This window comes from Chlorocebus sabaeus, chromosome 13 (assembly GCF_047675955.1).
Source record: "Chlorocebus sabaeus isolate Y175 chromosome 13, mChlSab1.0.hap1, whole genome shotgun sequence".
NCBI lineage: Eukaryota > Metazoa > Chordata > Mammalia > Primates > Cercopithecidae > Chlorocebus > Chlorocebus sabaeus.
Window position 1 is genome coordinate 84,887,352 of NC_132916.1, and position 18,600 is coordinate 84,905,951.

Below are 18,600 nucleotides of genomic sequence, written 5' to 3' on the forward strand. Positions count from 1 at the left end.
ATTTTCAAGCAAGTCTGTCTTAACAGTAGCCATGCAAGAAGCCATTTTGAAAAAAAAATATCACACAATTATGAAATCTCCCTACACCGGGGGCATCAAATGCCTCAGCCTCTGGACTTTAATTTATATGCATCCTCTACACCAGACTCTTGAAGGGAAAAGTTTTAAAGGGTTGATTCTGTCATTTTTATTGTCTTACTAGCTTTAAAATAGCAAATTTTTGTTTTTTCTTTTATTTATTTGAAAAATAAATATTAATTTTCAGCAATTCAAGTAATTCAGAAAAAATACCTTTTCCTCAAGTGAACAAATACATGGAATAAAAATTGATGTTTTCCTTCTTTTCAACCCTCAACTTCCTAAATAACTTGAAGTTTGTAGTAGAACAGCAATGTCCCCAAATCCAGTGTACACCACTGAGTCCTTGAGGGACTCGGCATGCAATAACTAGGTACATTTTCTCATGGCATGCACCAAACAAAATTGCTAAAAGTAAAATATTCTAAACAAAGCCAGCTAAAGATTCGGAAGAACAGTGAACATACAGAATTGTGGAGTAGCTAAAAGGAGTCCTGGAGTCTCCCCCAGCTCCCTTGTGCCTTAAACTGTCTTCCTTGAACTTCCTGAAATATCACTGTTAAATGTGCATGACTTTAAATTAGCAAGTGTTTCTAAAGGAAAATATTTTTGCGATGGTTCTCAACTATTCAGGGATCCTAGAATCTTTTGAGACTTAATGAAAGCTACCAATACTTTCTATAGAAGAAGGCACATAGGTCCCCAAACAGAATTTCACCCACAGTTTTAGGGGTTCATAAACCTGAAGTTAAGAAACCCAATCCCAGTGTCAATTGACTGAATAAGATATTTTCTCCCAATTAGAACTGAATAAGCATATTGACAAAGAAGATGGATGAAGGGAGGAGTGGGTGGTAGAGGAATGAGGTTCTATGAGCACAAAAGGGGCAAAACATAGGTGCTCAAGAGTGATGGGGATGAAAAAAGCTCTGCTTCACGCAAATGTCTAGAACCAACTCATCACATATGTAATGTGTGTTTTTTTTAAAGTTCTGTTATTTTCCATGATGATTATGATGTTATTTCTATGCTTATTTTTCAGATGACCATATTAAGGCAAAGAGGGAGTTTCTGATCAGCCACTCTGAATCTTTGGCAGAATGACATTTACATTCCCTGGTTATTGAGCTAAATCACAAGCAGTCAGAATGTGATCCTATAATCAGGACTGGACAAGGAATATGTGTGAAGTAATTGCTGCATGTGCTAACAATCTGTGCATCTTAACAAGCCCAGATTAATTGAAAGGGAAGACAGTGAACATCTTCATTACATTTTATTTTTCCAAATGGTTGGTCAGATTGGAAGGGCAGTGGTAATGGTAGAAGTGCATGATGCTGAATTTTATCTCTGAAGAGAGGTTTCTGGGAGTACAACAAAATATCATGTTTGTATGCTTTAGGATAAATTACTGAAAGAGTCATAAATCCTGTTCTTTCTATTTTCTTGTATTTTCAGACACCAAAAGATTGCTTTGAAAGACATTTAAAATCAGAGAGCTTTAGTGAAGCTAAAGTTTCCCGAGAAGTTATGCCCAAGAACTGACATCACAGCATTAACCCTTATCTTTAAACTCAGGTCATTCCTGTTCTCACATTGTCTAAATGTACCAGAAGCTTCTTTTCTTTCCTTTAAAGATTTTGACTTTTGAAAAGAATTTTACAAGTTCAAAGCACAGTGCACTGCAACTCTGCCAACTTGTGATATGTTCCACCTTCCCCCGGCCAGTGGAGACTGAGAACCTTTCAAGATAGAATGAGTTCGATATGTGAAGAGAGAATGAAAGAAAAATCCAAAGAGGCTCAGAGCAGCAGCTGCCCTTACTGAGAACTGTTGCTGGGAATTCAGCGAAGAAGGAAATGCATGTGCCACAAATAGAAATTCTACTGAGTAGAAAAACCAAGACGCCGTCTGCCTTGTAAAAGTTCAACCCATGTTGGTTTGAAGTATGGTCTGTAGTGATAAATACAGAAGGATAAATACAGATAAACAGAAAATTAAGAGAAACCTAAGCAAAAGGTGGAGCAATTTTTATGAGATGACAAGCCCCATCTGACTTAGATAGCCATGGAAAAATGGAGATACTCAGAAGGAATGGATATGCTGAGGAAAAGAGTGATCAAGACACACATGTCAGAGAAATGTCACATTGATTTAGACAGACTGTAATCTTTTTCCCTTTTTTAAAAAACACTGATAGAGTAGACAGTTTGATATCTACTCTGAAACTATCAATTTAACAGCCACTGAAGCACGGAGTAACGAGATGTCAGAGTTTTCCAGTCAACTTTTAGGTTTTTTGAAAGTTTCATCCATGAAAAAACTGGAAATTGGAGGGAAGAAGGGATGGATAGATGTTTTGTCTTATAGGAACAAAAAGAAGACATATAAAATTGATCTTTTGCGAGGAAGGAAAGTCTAAGACAAGGAATAGAAAGTCTAACATGTTCTAAACCATAATTAAAGGAAATGTTAATCAAGACAACGTTTAGAGGAGCAAAAACTTGTATTTATTCCTCTCTGAGCTGAAATTGTTTTTGTCTATGTATAACAGCGTTTCTCGGGTTTTATTTGGGATTTAGAATGCTAAAATACTATTGAGTCTGCTCTTCAGTCCAGAAAGCCATAGAGAATTGGTAAAAAGTAGGTTAAATAGCCCCTGAAAATTTGAGAAAAGGCTCTGAAGTAAACCTTGCTATTTCAGCAGACAGGCTACTCTGGCCATCATGTGGCAAATCTCAAATAGGGCTGGTGCTGCAATCTGGCTCAGTAGGCACTGCCCAGTGATAGCACTCTGGTCTCCTAGTTGCATAATTATAATTCCAGAGAGCTGCTCACAAAGAAAAAGTAAGTGAGAAAGAGAGAGAGAGAATCAATTCCCCAGAAAAATATACTGCTGACGCCAATCATAAAATGCCCAGAAGGAGAAAACTTTCTTCACTGCCTGGCGAGAGCAATGAACAATCTCAACAAGTTAAGATGTGGCTGGGATACGAGCACAGGACTAGGGTACTTTGTCAATAGTTCTTTTTTGTTTTTTGGTTTTTTAATCAAGTCATGATTCTGCCACTTTAGTTTGCAAATAGAGACACCTTCAATAAGTTTAACAAATGCTTTTTGCTATTTATTTTGTTCAAAAACTATAGATTATTAGAAAGAGACAAAGGAACTAGATTGTTAGACTGGGATCTTGTTATCAGCAGAAACTCACGTAAGGTAGGATCTAGGGTATGGCAATCATGCTTCAGCCCACCACTGCTACCAGTTCGTGAACCTGCCTCCATTATCTGCAGCCTTGGACTTCATGGGCCAAGACATCATTTTAACAACGCTCCCCCTGCAAGATCTTTCCCGTACCTGTATTGGATGGAATTGGATCTAGTCTAACCCAAAACTCCATAAAATATTTCCTCGGACTTCCATAGGCTCCTCAAAAAATATATATTCTATTCACCACATTATTCATCTCTCAGTTTACCCTTGTTGACCTTCCCTGAGGCTGAGATCCACATCTAGGCATTGATCAATGTGATTTCTTCCTCTCCAAGGTTAAGGTAGAATAATTGGGTATGTAGGGTGAGAGAATGGAGTGCAGGTCTAGTTAAGTACCAGATTAGTACTCTGAAAGGACAGAGATTTTCCATGTCTTTATCCTCCTCTTCTAGTGATGGACACACAGTTCAATCTCTTTTCATGCTGTGCAACATGACATATAACTTTATGTATGTGTAGTCTGAATCTCTCCTTTAATCTATCCTTGTTACCTTTGCCTTGGAACAGCGATACTAGATAGAAGGGAGGAGATCTGAGATATCTAGACAGGTAATTTAATATGACTTTGGGTGTGGGAGGTGGAGGTAAGGGCTGGAACCTGGACTGACTTCCAGATTTCTTGCCTGGGCAATTGGTTGGATGGTGGCACTATTCACAGAGATTAAGATTCTAGAAAAGAAATAAGGTTGAAGAAATATAATGTAATAAATATTATATACTTTAAGTCTCAGGAATCAGTAAGCAGGTGAAGATGCCTGCTACACTACTGAATACAGGCTCTGGAATGCAGAGAGATGTTTTGCTGGGAGAAGTAAACATGAGTCATCAGCATAAAGATGGGAGATAAAGCCATGGGAATGAATAGGATCACTCAGAGGGAATATACAGAGTGAAAATATGTTGGGGTCTGAGACTCAGAGAACGCCAAGAGTATGGGGCAGGAAGATTAAGAAACTGCAAACAAGGTATATTCATTAGAGCAATGCTAAGTATTCCAATAGATAAACCCCCAAATCTCAGAAGCTCAGCTAATAGAAGTTTATTTCCCATTCATATAACTCTAGTACAGATGTTTCTGGTTAGTAGTCAGTCTTCCACGTGGACACTTAAGAACCTCAATTCCTTCCTTCTTGTGGCTTTGCTAGATGGGGAAAGAACGAAGATAGAGGGTCAGGTGAGAGGTTTTGGGGGCCAGAATTGGGGGAGGAATACATCACTCCTGCCAACATTCTATTGACCAGAGCTCCATTTCATGGCCACTTAATTCCAAGGGAAGCTGAAAAATATCATTTAGCTGTGTGTCTGGGAAGAAACTAAAACGGATTTTGTAAATAGCCAGCCATTCTCTTCTTCACAAAAGTAAGAAGAAACAAGGAGGTAAGCAGAGATTTTTGAGGCAGCAGTGTGTTGTCTCAAGAGTCAAGGGAATAAAAAGAGTTTCAAAAATAAATGTATTTTTTAGTTGTGATGACTATAACACTGTTATGAAGATCCTCCTTTACATGTAACTTTTTTTATCTGCTCAATTATTTTCTTAGCAAACATTCATAGGAATAGAATTACAGGGTCTTGTAGGATGAATATTTTACACTTATAAATTCAATTTTGGCAACTTTTTCAGCCATCACCCAATGCTCACAGCACAAAGAGTTCGGTTTTGATGCTTGCCATCACTTATGCCCACAGAGTTATCTGGCTAATGGTCCTTTATTGCCTCTCTGCAAAACCTAATCCATCAGCCCTATTAACTTTTTCCATCAGTGCTATAACCATAATCTGCTCTGGCCATCTATTCTGAACAACACCATCATCCTTCAACCATCTAAACCTCCTGAACACCAGCCCCTGCACCACTGTCTGGCTTCTCCACTGTCCTCAACCTGTCCACCATGGCCCCTGGCACTGTTTTTCAGAACCAGTCAATTCCTCTGTATCTTCAGCTTTCCCCCGGCAACGCCTCGACCTCTCTTTAATTAAAACATGGTTTTAATTAAAACCAGGACTTTCTCTGAGAACACTGCTCCCTTACAGTCTCAGAAGACTGGGTGTTTATTATGTCAAACCTTATCCACTCCAAGATCAGGGTGTTCTTTTGCCCACTTCACTCCACTTTCTGACCACTGTGCTTCAACCCAAAAGAAGAAAGAAAGGAAGGAAGAAAAGAAGGAAGGAAGGAAGGAAGGAAGGAAGGAAGGAAGGAAGGAAGGAAGGAAGCCAGGCATGGTGGCTCACACCTGTAATCCTAGCCCTTTAGGAGGCCGAGGTGGGTAGATCACCTGAGGTCAGGAATTTGAGACCACCCTGGCCAACATGGTGAAACTCCATCTCTGCTAAACATACAAAAATTAGCTGTACATGGTGGTGGGTGCCTATAATCCCAGCTACTCAGAAGGCTGAGGCAGGAGGATCACTTGAACCCGGGAGGCGGAGGTGACAGTGAGCCCAGATCACACCACTGCACTCCAGCCTGGGCAACAAAGTGAGATTCTGTCAAAAAAAAAAGGAAAGAAGGAAGGAAGGAAGGAAGGAAGGAAGGAAGGAAGGAAGGAAGGAAGGAAGGAAGGAAGGAAGGAAGGAAGACAGGGAAGAGAGAGGAAGAAGGGAAGAAGGAGAAATTCTCCTGCACTTTTGAGGCCTAGCCTATTTGACTCTACTACCTTCTCCCTCACTGTCAGGGAGGTTTCATCAGGTGTGAGGTACCAAGTAGAAAGTTTTCTGTTTTCCCAGATTTTTCAACAAGTAGAGCCTACCACTGAGAATAAAATGCACAAAATAACCCAACCCCTATCCCTGGGACCTCTTTCCCTCTTCACCTCCACCATCCCTGTTCTGAGATTAGAAAAATCCCTCTCCCCAACCTTTCTTGGGACTAATAGACAGAAGCCTTCTGTTATCAGATTGGGCACTCCAGCAACAACTACCAGCACTGACACGATGAGGGTTACAAGGGGTGCAGGTCTTTTATGGGGCACAAGAGTAGTAGAGTTGTGAACAAACAACCATCTGTCTTCCTCCACATATCAGGTCATGGAAGATTATTCCAAACATGCTCTTCTCCTTTCAAGATGAGGGGATCTCTAACCTGCCCTTCACTCCACTAAGTAAAGGACTGGTGATGACAAACTCCCTAAATATATTGGAGCTTCTAAACTCTTAACAGGTTGAAGGTCTGATAATGCAGGCCGCTGGCAGGAATTTGGAGACAGGAGTGAGAGATGGCAAAACAAGTAAGGAAGTAGACACTGGGACTAGAAGATTGGGTAGACTGTATTCCCTCCATCTCAGATGGCAAGGGTGAGTGAGTTTCCACGCTAGGGTGGTGTGGACACTTGGAGAAGGTGACTAGATCTCAGTCATCCTGCTGTTCACCCCCAGGACAGCAATCTAGCTCAATTATCTTCTATAAGATGACTCCCAAAAGTGTAGCTCCAGGACTAAGGGCTTCTCTGAGCTGCAAACATGCATATTTAGTTACTTGTTTCATCTCCCCACTCAAGTGTCTGAAAGGCATCTGCATTAGTCTGATAGGGCTGATGTAACAAAGTACCACAAACTGGGTAGCATAAATATTAGAAATATATGGTGTCACCGTTCTAAAGACTACAAGTTCAAAACCAAAGCGTCAACAGAATTGGTTCCTTCTGCTGTGAGGGAAGGATTTGTTCCCAGCCTCTCTTCTTGGCTGGTAAACAGCCATCTTTTCCCTGTGCCTCTTCACATCATCTTACCTCTATGTGTGTCTGTCTCTTTGTCCAAATTTCCCCTTTTTATAAGAACACCAGTCAATCCCAGCACTTTGGGAGGCCAAGGTGGGCAGATCATGAAGTCAAGCAATCAAGACTATCCTGGCCAACATGGTAAAACCCCATCTCTACTGCAAATACAAAAATTAGCTGGGCATGGTAGCATGCACCTGTAGTCCCAGCTACTTGGGAGACGGAGGCAGGAGAATCTCTTGAACCCAGGAGGTGGAAGTTGCAGTAACCCGACATCATGCCACTGCACTCCAGCCTGGTGACAGAGCAAGATTCCGAAAAAAAAAAAAAAAAAAAAAAAAAAAAAAAGAGTCATATTGGATTAAGGGACCACCCCACTCCAATATGACTTCATCTTAACTAATTATGTCTGCAACAACCCTATTTCCAATGAAGTCCTGGGGATTAAGACTTCAACAAATGAACTGGAGTTGGCAGGACACAATTCAATCCACAATAACATCTCACATTCAACCTGTCACCAGTTGAACTCATGATCTCTCCTCAAAACCCTGATCCTTTCCCAGGGTTCCTCATTGCAATGAATGACACTACTATCCATCTAGCATGGAAACCAGGCTTGCCATTTCCTGCTTTTCATTTTTTGTTTTGTTGTCCCTCACAAACTTTGCTCACTACTCTATTCTGGCATGTGCAAATATTTCTATAATCCATCCACCACTCTCTCCTATCAACATCTTCCTGGTCTAAGTTACCATCTCTTTCTTGGCCTCCTGTAACCAGCAATTTCAATGGTTGTCCCTCCTCAGCTACTGATTTTTTTTCCAAATGCAAATCAAACTATGTCATCACCACCACTTAGGATAATTACATGATTTCTCATTTCCCCTGGACCAAAATCCTTAACATGAAGTCCACATGGTTGGAGCCTTCACCCACTTTCTAGTCTTATCCTTCCATGTCACCCTCCTTTCCCATTGTACTTAACTTTGCTTAAATGTGAACAATCTCCTTCCCCTGCCTTTCTCCACTACCCACATTTAGTTCATTCTTATTTTCCATTAAGTCAGTTAGTCCAAAATTGAGTGATTTCTACGTGACTAGGTGTGGTCTAGTCACTTGGGGTACGCTGATGAGCAATTTATTCATTCCTTCCCTGTGGAGCTCACAGTGGAAGCTCCTAGTGGAGGAGACAGACAATGAACAACAAACCAAATAATTGAATTACATAGTATGTTGGAAAGCGATAAGGGCTATGGAAATAAAGAAAAAGCTGGGAAAGATTGGAATGAAGTGGGGAGGACATGCAGAAGGGGAACAGGTGAGTTACAATTTTAAATAAGGTGGTCAATATGGGACTTACTGAGAAGATGACATTCGAGCAAAGGAGGTGACAGAGTTAGCCATGTGGGTATCTGGGAGAAAGAACACTCCAAGCAGAGGAAATGACCAGTCAAGGCCCTTGGGAGGTAGTACACCTGGCATATTTGAGGAGTAGCAAGGGGGGCTTTTAACTGGCACAGACTAAACAAGTGGAAGAATCATAGGAAGTGGAATGACAGAGGAACAGGGCTGGGGAGGGCACAGATCAAGTATAACCTTGCAAATCCTTGTCAGAACTTTGGTCTTTACTCTGGGTGAAGAGGAGGTCATCATAAGGTTTTATGCAGAAGAGAAATAAGATCTTACAGTTTAAAACATATCATTCTGGCTTGCCCTATTGAAAATAGACTTTAGAGGGCAAGGGTGAATGTGGGAAATCCAATTAAGAAGCTGTTAAGTAATCCAGGCAAGGAACGACAGTGGCTCAGACCAGAGATGATGGTAGCCCAAGTCTTAGGACAGTACTTGGCAAAGAGGCAAGATCAATTTGCAATGCCACTGGCTAATATTACTCTGTAAGATTTACCATGCACATTCCCCACATTCCCCTATAGGCCCTTCCAGTCCAAAATGCAGCTCTCTTTTGTATATCTTTTGCTAGCACAGAAATATCTAGAGTCCTTCATTCCATGCCCCTAATGTCTGGTTTCCTGGACCTCACCAGATGACACCAAGGGTCCTCATGCTGTATCCCTCTTTGCCACTGCTTACCTTTGCCCCAGCATGCTAAGCTGCACAGTTTATTTCAAACTACTGTTCCACCTTCTGACTCCCTAACTTTCTCTTCTCATCACACTATTGCTCATAGCATTTCCTAGTGACTCACCTTTCACTTTCTCTTCACTTTCCCAGGTCAGAGTTTAGCAGAGACTGCATCTTAATCACACTGCGCTTCTCTCCATGGACTTTCCCGGAGCTGGCCCTTATATTCTGTGTCTGTACTCAGCGATCAGTCTTAGTCAAGGGATTCTCGCCTAGACCTACTAATCCCACTGCAGTGGAGGGTCACTGTGCCAGTATTCATTAATTCTTTCGCTACTTCCTCCCCCATATGTTTCTTTGTCTGCTTTCTTTCTCCTCTCTTGTCTGAAAATGGTCCTGAATTCCCTTTTTCCCTTTTCTTTTCCCTTTCAACCTCTGACAGTTTCTGCTTATTCATGTCTCAAACCTCAAAAATATATTTGTTAACCTTCATCCTGACCTTTCTTTACAAGGACTTGACTTGCCTATTCATCCACAAGCAATTGCCAAGGAGGCCAGATAAGTTAGTGTCTGCATTGAGCTCTTCTGAATGCTCTTATCAACACCAGGAGCCCTTAAAAACGAGGCGGCGCAAAATGCTCTCTCTCCGCTTAATGGCAGGTGCCCAGTGAATCAGTAATATTGTCCCCTATTCCCAGAAGAGGATTAAGGACAATACAATAATATTTCATCTGGAACTCTACAGTAAGCAATGTCACCTTTTCAGAATACAGCTTCGAACTAGGAAGAAAGTAAAGAGGTCTCAAAGCAGCCAAAATATGCCACCAACTCCAGGCACTAAAGCTGAGGCACTTGACTCATAGGAAAGCCACCTGGGGTTTTATCATCAATCATTTATGTTTATTTTTCCCATAATTCTGAAGGGTGGGGAACTGATTTCCAATCATAGCTAATTAGGAGTAGCACATATGAAGGAGGGACATAGACTACCTAAGGCAAGAAAATATTTAGCAGTGAAGATGAGATGAAATAGTGTACAGTCTGGGAGGACAAAACAGCTGTAAATCTTAGAACTCAAACTGCACGGAAGTGGAGTTTATAGGTGCAGAGCAAAGCGTGCTCAGATCAGAGGTATAACGTTTTGACAACATGGGCCTAAGAGGAAGAGGATAAAGATACTGGGATGCTGGAGTGGTGGGACAGCAGAGGGTCTGAGTTTGTACATGAGGGGCTTTCATGGGCAAGAAATGATATAAGGACTCACAAGCCTCCAGTGCCTCATTTGCCCTGAGGCCACACCCCCATCCACCTTCTCTGCACCCTATTCTGAGTCCACTGATTTTCACACCTGACCACAGGTTCCAGAGGCACGGAAGAATTACAATAGCTTTCCTTGTGGTAGGACAGTGTTTCACTCACCCTGTGAGGCCAGCCAGGGATTTAGGCACCTGTGTTGACCACTAGCATAGTCTACTGTCACTTCCTATGCCAACTTCTACACCTGGTCCTTTCAAACTCAGCCAGCATTGATTGTGAATGTACTACAAGCTTGGCACTGTACCAAGAGGTTTCACAAAGGTAAGAGCACTTGATCCTCCCCATAATCTGTTGGGGAGATATTGCTATCCCCACTTTATAGAAGTGGGAACTGAGGTTTGCTAGCAGACAAGATAAGACTTAAACTCAGTTCTACCAACTCAAAGCCTGTGGTTGTTACACAACACCATGCTACCCCAATACATGCAGACATAATACCAACTCACTCCCGGGACTCCCATCCATGCTCCAAACCACTTGACTGATCCTCTTCAGAAAACATTTTCTTTATCTTTTTTCAAAGAGCTGAAAATTATATGTTTTTGTAAGTTTCCTGGTATTCTGTTGGTTACAGAAAATTATCCAAGTCCAAATACTGTAATACAGGTGTTCAAGATTAGATTATAAAGATTCATAAAAAGTTTCTCAATACTGCTGAACTGCAACTTACTTGCCTCTAAGTTATTTATATTTAGCAAAAAATATGTTAAGAGAAGTCACATTTTTGGTGAGGAATGATGTTCACGTGATTCCCAAATGACATAGGAAACATGAAAACAGTGGGCACAGGGTATGGCTTATCTCCTGAGTGGTTTAATGACGCTTCATTTTTCCGCTAGATTCTGACTTTGTCTGTAGGCTAATGATAGTCAAAATCAGTACAACACAGAGTAAAAATATTCCAGCTACTATCATTGCCATAACTGCCAATTTCCCACCTGTATTCAAGGAGTTTCCTCAAGGCACTTTATTGATATCAGTTGTTTAAGCTGATGTAAGCCCTGGGAGGGAGGGAGGCAGGAACTGAGATGTATACACATTTTAATAGATTTCTATGTGTGTATCACATATCTGGACTTGAACATTTCTTATATTCCAGTCTAGAAATCACATCCTTGCTGATTACCCAGTTGGTCAGTTTCTACGTTCCCCTTGGCATTCTTTTTATCTTCTTCTAATGTAATGGATAATGCTTTCAGCCTTCTGCAAAGTTTACTCTGGTTAAAGCAGCAATTATTCACATGCTTGTAGAGCAGCTGTTTTCCACACAATCTGACCTTAAATCATATCCTCAAAAAATATCCTTATTCAATTTCAAGAGGGAGTAAAAGAGTGGCTAATAGAGTCACCCTCTTGATGTGCATATCATAAATCATGTCCATTTCTGTTACCAGTACACATGAGGACAGTAGCATCTTTCTCAGTATAAAAAACTTCCCTAAAGTCTGCAGAAGAGTGATCAACACAAAGGAGCCCTGCATAATGCATATGTTGTTTGCTACTGCTTGTGAAGCATAGTGGCAAGCCATGCATTTGAAATCATCCCATAAACCCCAAGGAAATGCTTCCTGACCCTCCAAAATTGCCCATGAATGATAACTGAGGCTTCTTATTTGAACATAGCAATCATGAAAATGGAAAAGAAAAGACAGAATAATGAAATATAGCAGGATCTTTTGTCTTAATAAATATTCATTCATCTGTTCAACAAATATTTATTAAGGAATTCCTGTGTGCAAACCACACTGGTAGGAACTGGGTTGGGGGATTGGACAAAGGAGAAGACCGATGGATTGGTCATTGTGTAGCATTCAGGGTCCAGTCAGGAACAGAGAAATCACACTGGATATTTCAACAGGGTATTTATTATAGAGAATTGATAATGTGGGTGTTAGAGAACCGAAACAACCTTTCAGAAACAAGGTTGGGGAAACATAGACTTCATGACTGCAAGACGCAGTACATTCTTGGGCTGAGGAAACATAGGGAAGAACCTAGAAGCTAGAGGAGGGCCCACTCAGAGTTGGGCTCTCATATCTGAGCGGGGGCTTCTACTTAGCAAACTCACAGGACAGGCCTCAAGGAGCTGGGGTCCAGATGCCTGAGAAGCACGGCTGCTGCTGGTGCCTCTGAGGGACACTATGAGGTGGATTCTGGCATTTGAAGAAAAGCTGCAGGCTGGAACCAACTGCTACTGCCTGAGTGGTGTGCCATCCTTGGAATATCGTTTTCAGTAACATGAAGCAAACAGGAAGAAACAATTTCCATCTCCCTCCTCCCATCTCTTCCTTCCAGTTTCTCCACCTGGTGCCCCTAACAGGAAGCAGCCAGCAAGCCAGACGTATGGTTTGCATAGTATCAGCTCCGGCTTCGAGTGCAGAGTGAAAAAGGGCGAATTGAGCAGAGTCAATAGCTTAATAACCAGTACGCATGGTTTCTGTTTTCAAATCTAGTAAGGAAGATAAAACACATGTGTAAATATAAAAATTACTAAGCAACCTAACAGGTATAGAAAATGTTGTAAGTGTCCTGTGAAGAACATATGTATTTTCAAGTGGGGAAATCAGGAAAACTTTATAGGGGGATGGATTTTCACATCAGCCTTGAAACAGTATAAAGTTTTAATAAAATAGAGAAGACTAAAAAAAAAAACTTCAGGTGGAAGATACAGTGTGAGCAAAGTTGGAGTGGTCAGAAATCACAGAGAACAACAGATTGGGAAATAGGCTGGAAAAATATTGCAGATGGCTTTGAATTCCAGGTTAAAGAATGTTATGAATTTTTGTGAATTTTTAAACACTTTGAATACTTGACCTTGACAGATTATTTGAATTCTAGGAGAAAATATTCCAGTTTAGTGTAGAAAGTTGGGACATCTCTTTTTAGAGGAACGAAACCCAGAAGATAAAGCAGATTGTAAATTCCCTCAAAAATCAAGTGACTTTGCAATCCTCTGCACTGGGCAACAATGCCAAGCTCTCCAGGAGTAGCCAGTAAATTGAAGAAGTGTCAGACGTTTCACGACACGAAACTTACTGTGGTGTTTGGACCATTTGCAGTTCATTTTTGGCATGGTCTATAGGTGGAGACACTTTCCATTTAAATCTCTGCCCAGCTGCTGTGTGCACAATGGTTTAAATGGCACACCGGATGCGTAATGCAGTCATCTGTCTTTCCTAAACATGAACAAGAATACCGTCAGTTCTGCGAATAAATATATTTTTTCCAGTTATGGAGGTTAACACATGGAAGATTAACTTCATGCAGTGTGCCATTAACCACATATTCAGGGGTGTGAAATGACAGAATCAACTTGGAGTTGGGGTTCTTCATTGGAATCCATGGTATTACTTAGTGTTGTGCAGGTACACTGGCTTGCAAAATGGGAGGGAAGAGCCCTGACTTTTTGTGGTGTTGGCTGATTTTTGTGGTGTAAATACTCCCACCATGGCCAATTTAAGCTTTCAGCCTGACGTCACTGACTGAGAACTTGGGAAAAGATATCAAGCCAGTCTGAGCTAACTCCAGCACAGTGCTGGTAGGTGTTAGGTGGAGGAGGAAATGATGAGATGCAGCCAACTGCAAGAAGCCTAGAAATAAGGACTACAATTTAAGCTAAGTGAGAGGAGAGAGACACAGACTCAGGAACCAGCAGAACTTGACAGAAGTATTGAAAGCCCTTGAAAAACAGTGATCATAGGGAAGAGAAGATGAAAGAACTGACCAAAGATGACCAGCCATAGTCAGTTATCTCCCTGGTGGTCTAGCTTGGCAAACTGTCTGACCTACTTTATGGAGGATGAGCATTTTACCCCCTCCCATAGCTGACCCTGATATTTTCCAGATAGAACTTAGGAAAATAAATTTTTGTCAGTAAAAACTTCTGAAGCTAAGACACGTGAATTTTATATGAGAAATGAGGGATATGGGTAACTTCCATTTTTTTAATTTGAGAGATCAAATGTTTTCCCCATGACTTTGAAAGATGTCCCATTTCTTTGTACTGAATAGGTTAATAGTACAGATAAATTTCTACTGTAGTATATCTGATGCTTGGCCTGACAGTCCTATGTAGTCAATTGCTAATGGCCTTGTTCACAAGCTTGAGTCTGGTAAAATATTTAATTCAGCCATAAAAATGACTACATAAAAAATTAAATTAATAATGATTAAAATTAAGTATTAACTATTCAATTAAATTTAAAAATAAATCCAAGGACTTTTAATTCTCCTTATGGAGAAAAACAAACAGTGTTAATATGCTTGACAAATACTTAATAAATATTTAACTTCATATTTACACCCTATATGGAGAAGAAAAAAGTTAAAATTTGATATTATGTTATAAAACTGTCTGTGGCTGTGCTTTTACAATGCCCTTGAGTTGAACTAGAATGCTGATGGAGAATGAGCTTGCATTTTCAATCAAAGAGAAAGCATATAAACCGGAGCCAGCATTGGAGTAGGCATGCATTTTCATAAACCAGGGCGGTCTAATCATCTAACACAGTTTCTCATGGAAAGCAAAGGATGGCGTGCCAGCAAATTATTAAACTACACGGCATATTCCTCTCAAACACAGAAGTGTGAGCACACTCACAGAGAAGTAGGAGCTGCAGCTGCAACAGCGAAGGTAGGGGCTAGTGACCAGCTCCTGCCTTGCAAACAATGCAGCATCCCCGCCTGGCATTTGGAGGATCGCCTTATGCTTATTCTGCCACCTTGTGTGATGTACATATATTACAAGGCAAAACATCTTCAGACACTTGCTCTATTAGCCTTACTTAACATGCTGTTTTACTTCATAAAAAAAAAAAAAAAAGAAAAGAAAAAAAACCTAATTGTCCTGCTTCAAGGTTTACCCCTACCAAATCACTGGTGCAGCTGAACAGAAGTGACTTGACTCCTGAGATATATTTATCTCAGGAGTATTAGCTCATGATGCAAAGGCATAGACACTGGTCCATAAAAACACACAAGGCAAGGACAGGCTCATAAAGATGTGAGCATGCTCTCACTAGACTCAGATGGCACTTGGTCTAGGTCACCAACACAGAGATGAGTTGGAGCACAGGGGACCATGGCATTTATTTCCAGTCTCTAAGAAAGTGACTAGTAGGGCAACAGTCCTTGGCATTAGCCCATCTGTCTCATCCACCATTGTTCAAGCCTCGAGGCCAGTTCCCACATGGCTGCACTGTTTTTGCTTTTGCTTAGTAACAGCAGCAGTGATTTGGAACAAGACATTCCAAATGACTTATCTGACCCCTTTGACTCAGTGTAGGAGGATTAGCCTAACAGCCAAAAGCCGAGTCACATTTGGAAGTAACAGACACTGTGAACTGCCGAGCCTACTAAGCAGGGACATGGTTACATCTCCCAGACCACCCACTCCAGACAAATTTGTACTGATAGCGGGCCAACTATCTTTAGACAGAACATAAAGACGTGTCATTCTGATCTGTTTGGACAAGGGAACTGTACTGAATAAACTCTGGTTTCAAAGTAAATGTCATATCTAATTTTTGGCATTACTGATTCCTGCTAACACTATCTTAAATACTGCCACACTGGAGTAATGGCTATTTAAATCACAATACTTGGAAAATATTATTTTTAATAATATTGCTTCCCCCTGTAAGTGCTGTATTTGCTGATAAAATTGCTCTTTTGGTTTTTAGAAGTCTATCTGAAATCTTATTAGTTGTCAAAGAAAGCTTATAATGACCCTGATGAGGCGTGTTATAAACATGTGCAGGAAACCCTTCTTAGAAGGGGGCTGCATCTGTGGAGAGAGGATCGCAGCTTTGACACCTGTCAGGCCTGGGCTTGAACCTCCACTCTACCTCTGGAACAAATCTTTCCCAATGATTTCAACTTTCAGTGTGTAAAAGAGAGGTAATAATATCTACCTTGGAGGAGTTTCTGTGAGTATCGGCTATAATAATACATGCGAAATGTCCAAAATATCATAAAAGGCACATAATAGGTGGCTACTGCTGATGTTATGGATGGCATTCAGTCAAGTGTGTTCAGAAAAACAACTGCAGAGAGAAAGGGAATGACAGAGACCTGAAATGTCTTACACCTGACACTAAATAAGATGCCTAAATCATATGTGTACTTTGATATTCCTGAAGAAATAAGGGTTTTTTCCCCCTTTTAATCTTGTGGTTATTTATTGACAAGAACTTCACAGGGATGTTATATTATGCTATGTTACGTTATATGATTTTATATAGTGCAGTAAAGCTCAATTTATGAAATTCCTACTCAAAATCCAACAGTATCGGCACGGAAAGCATCGTGGTAATTTACTGGATATTTTCATGGTCCTTATTGCCCAAGTTTCCTGTCACGGAAGAACTGACGTTGCTGGATTTGGAGAGGATAAGGATGCTGCCTGACCTGATAAATTCTTCCCTTCAGAATCATCCCAGTGAGACCATTAAGAAAAGGTTGTAGAGAAAGGTTTTATTAAACAAAAGCAGCAAGGAACCCTGAACTTTGCATGTGGAGGAAGCATAAGAGCCTTTGCCCGGAGTGAGCATCATCTCCTCCACTTCAGATATCAGGGACCCAAGGCCCCACAGGACTAGACTCTGTCCCCTCCCTTGGCACCGTGCACTCTCTTGGATCTCAACTCCAGACCTGCTCTAGACTGGGAAAGGGGTCTTTCTTAGCATCCTGAGGCATTGGCAGAACTTCCTGCATGTCCTGGTTCACAGTAGCAGTCATTCTTTCCCACAGTCACTAGGATTCCTCACACCCGCTGTCATCACAGACCCCATAGGAAAAATTACCTTCCTCTAAGCACATTCCTCTTTTTTTCTCAATTACAACATCCCAAGCAAAATGCCCCTAACTGGCATGTTAAGAGTGTGCAAGACTTGTCATTCTTCTCACAACTTACAAAATGCAGGGATGAGGTGAGTGCCGCCTACACCTTCCTGCTCTTTGCCAGCTTGTCCCTCAAGGACAAGAACGACATCTTAATCACTGTGCCCGAGCTTCAATACAGGGACCATATGCATGAGCATAGTTATTGCTTGAACAGCCAGATGAATGAACACAGCCCTATGTTAGGCACGAAGTTTTCCAATAATTATCAAGGATTAAACTGTTCTGTTCTAGCACGTATTCTTATTTTGCCTTATCTTCCAGAACAACATCTAGCGATCTTTTAAACAGTTTCTGCCACCTGCTTCTATATTTGTTATCATCCATTTCTTCTCTGTCAGAAATCTTTGTGTTATATTTAACTGGATCCTAAAAGAAATTTAACATCTCCTGATCAGCATCTTTTAATTAGCATATTGAGCTTCCCCGAATGTCAGGGTAAATTGCAGTATTCATCGAAGCTACTAATACTGACAGAATTGGAAAACACTAGAATATTAAAACAACTGGTGCAAATCGAAAATCAATTTCCAGAGAGCTCTTACAAGGTAGGAAAACAAGAAATAATGACCAGAAAAAATTATTTCTGTTCGCTTGAGAGAAATGTCTGAATCTTTATGCAAAATGATTAATTTTTTAGAGACCCATGAGGCTTCAATAATGCACATCTACTAATTTGGTAAAACATGTAATGACATGTGAAGTTCTTAGAACACTGCCTGACACATAGCAAGTAAGCAATCAAACAAGTTATTAAAAAATAATTTTTTTTAAAAAAGCTTACAAATATTTAAGAAGGTCACAAAGAAAAAAAGACATTAACAAGATTAGAAACTAGATGCACAAAAGCAATAAGAATCTCAAATTGTTCTGTCTTTTAAAAGTGTGATTTAATTGGTGCTTGTATTACCACAAGGAGACAAGACACCTAACCAGATCTCCATTTCTGTGGAAAATGGAACCAGAAAAATATGGACTTAAATGTGAAGGATTTGTACAACCTAAGGTAAAGATGTTCACAAAGTAAAGATGAACCAACACTATAACAGTCTACCTAGGGAGATTGCAAGATCTGCTTCTAAATATATTTAAAGAAAATGTTAGACTTTCAGGTTAACCTTATTTATCAATATAACCATATTTATTGATGACACAGAATTGATTGGGATGAAGAAACCTTTCTAATTCTCCATGAAGTTCAAGCAATTGGTGATTGGTATGTAGTGAAGCA